The sequence below is a fragment of the Mesitornis unicolor genome, unplaced genomic scaffold (genome assembly GCF_000695765.1).
Source record: "Mesitornis unicolor isolate BGI_N332 unplaced genomic scaffold, ASM69576v1 scaffold35942, whole genome shotgun sequence".
Lineage (NCBI taxonomy): Eukaryota > Metazoa > Chordata > Aves > Mesitornithiformes > Mesitornithidae > Mesitornis > Mesitornis unicolor.
Genome location: NW_010170718.1, coordinates 17,541 through 20,493, shown reverse-complemented (window position 1 = coordinate 20,493; position 2,953 = coordinate 17,541).

Sequence of the window (2,953 nt, the reverse complement as noted above, 5' to 3'; positions counted from 1 at the left end):
CGCTTCAGGGGCCGATGCGCGGGGGGTGCGCGGCCGTGCCTCGGGGGGGTTCACCGGCGCTCTCACGATTAGCGTTATTTTTATTATTTTTTCCCAATAAGATTCCTCAAATAGCTGGGAGGGCTGCAGGACTTCAGGAGGGAGTCTGATGCTGAGCTACCTTGGCTTAGTTTGATTTATAGCCAAAACCTTTCCATTCCCAGGGACAAGGGATGGAGAATAAAGAGAAGGATGTGTGCTGAAATGAGCAGAGAACTTTTATTAATACTTCCAAGGCTTATTCTATGAATGTTTTGTGGTGGTTTGGGTTTTGTTTGATTGGTTTTTTTGTTCTGGGAGGGAAGGAGAGTAAACTTTTTAATTTTATGTAGTAATTTGTGGAAAATAATCCAGAACATGTGTTCTAGATTGCATATTTGACTCCCTAAGAACTGCCTAAGCAATTAAAAATATAGCAGGAATAGAATTAAACATGTGTATGCAATATAGTTTTGTCCGTAGCTCAAGGTGATTTGCTCTTTAAAATAGCCTCATAATTTGCTTTTAGAGATAAGTTTCTGTGTAGGCCAAGTGTTGAGTCTGTCCTTCAAAACCCATCACACTTCAGATAACTGTACTATGTTTTAGTTCGTAATTGCACCAAGAAAGCAGGGCCAAAAAGGAGCTGAGACTGGGGGTGGTGGTGCCCTGGGTGCTCCCTGGGATGGCAGATCTGGTGTGCAAGCATTAGGAGCGATGTTGATGTGCTGCCCAGGCCAAGAACCAAAGCCAGGCCTTGGGTGAATTAACTTTATTAAGCCTTTACTTAATTCTGGGGACTGCGTGGCCGTGCAGGCCTGGGCTGCTGCTCGATTCAATGCCCACTTCCCAGCCCTGGTAGTTAAAACATCCCAGCTCCCTGCCTTTTCTTCAGCTCTGTCCCACACCAGGCCTTTCCCATTTGCCTCCCTGTTTTGGTGTTATTACTGTAGGCTTTCTTAAAAGAACCCATGGTTAGGGGAGCAGATGGGTCTCAACTGCACTGTGCCAGCTGTGAAATCACGGCTGGAGGTGCCAGGTCTTGCTGGATGAATTTGGAAAGTTGGTTATGTTCTGAGATTCTTCAGCTCTTCCTCTGAGGCTGGATAGTGGTTTTATGTCTTAATAATTTAAAGCAAAAATTAATGCAGGAAAGCGGATGTCCTTGTTGTGGGATTTCTTGAAAGGCTTGGTCTGATCCTCGATTGCAACGCTGTGACCTACGTAGCAAAGACCTGTGGAGTGGTTTTGTTCAAAGCTGTTCCGGTGGTGGAAACCCGTGCGTGGATCCAGCTGTGTTTTCATACAAGCCCATTCTAACGTGTAGTTACTGTATTTTTCTACCCAGGACATGTCAGATGGGCATCACGTAGCTTTTTCTGCTGCGGTGGTCCCTTGTATGTGACAGACAGAAAGCTTCAGCTCTGCTGCTGGAGTTGAGCAGCTCAACTTTGCTAGGGCAGGAGCTGCAGGTTTTGTCGCTCAGACGTTCACCTTCAGCCTTTCCTCGTTCCTTGTCTGTGTCTAAACTGGGAAGGCAAAAAGGCTGCCAGGTTCCCCAGCACGGGAGCAGATGGGATTTACTGCGCTTGCAGTGGTTGCAGCGGGCACCAGCAGTGGGGTTTGGATGCGTGCGGGTGCTGGGGTGCATTTGCTGCCTGTGCTTGGCTGTTAGGAGCCTCCAGCCTTGCTGAGTCTCTCAGGGTATAAATACAATTTCTGGCTGTGTCACTTAACTTCAGACTGAGAAAAACGCTCCTGGGTAGGGGATTTGTCCTGCAGCAGTGGTAAGATGAAGAGCTGCACTCACATGAGGGGCCCCAAGCCTGTGTAACTTACTAAGTTACTCTTTCTAAGAGCTCCTACTTCGGATGCAGCTTATCTGCAAAAGCATATTTTTGCCAGCGTATCTTATTCTATCTCCAGGCCGAACTTCTGCCTCCTCACCACCAGAGGAAAATAAACAGGGGCACTTGCGTTGGCACTGCCGTGCCAGTTTATCACACCCGAAATGACATAGCTGTGGTGGCAGAAACGCTGCTGAAGTGTCACTACTGCTTGGATGAACCTGCGAGTTACAAACTCTTCTGTTTGCTTGTGGGAAGTGGATGTGTTTTTTTCAGTAGTGGAGCTGGGTGGTCAGCTGGCAGTGGTCACTGCGATCTGCCTCGCTTTTTTCAGGAGAAGATGAGGAGGTTTGTAGGTGTGAATTGGAGGAAGTGGCTGCAGTGGGCATCTGGAGAGGCTTAATCCTGTTTGGGGATGGCTGGGCCTAAAAACTTCCACTACCTTCCCTCTCCCTCTGGTGCTCCTTGCTTGGTGGGGGACCTTGGACCAAAACTTGCCCTGGAGGACACCTCTGCCCATCAGGAGCACAAGCCGATGGTGGATGGCGTGACTGCTGCAAACCACCAAGGCCAGAGGAGAACAGCTCTCCTGGGCTTGGCGTGTGTAGACTTTGGGGCAGGTGTGCTTCAGTGGGACGTGGTAGGTCTGTGGTGTTGGCTTGCGCTCCTCAGTTAACGCCGTTTTTAAGGACGTTCTTGGCATCAGTGTAATTTTTGCTGTCTTAAACACACTCCTCTTCATCCCCACTGAATTCCTGCGGTCGCACCATCCTGTCCTTTCTTCCTTCTTCCTCTCAAGTTCGTCCTTTGCCAAGGGCTTCTGCTCACTGTTGAGAAGATGTAAGGGTTTAATGCTGAGGAATTGTGGGCTTGGTTGTGGTTATTTCACGCAAGCCCGTGTGTGTAGCAGGCTGCCAGCCTGCCCGGCAGTGTAATGCCAGTCCCCGTATTTCAGGGTTAATGTGGCATTAACGATGGGACCTGTTTTGGAGACCTCTGGTAAAATAACTGTGGTGGATCTCAACCCAGTGTGTCGGTGTGTGTGGTGCTGGTCTCCACCACTGCTGGCAGTGGTCAGTTTGGCTGGG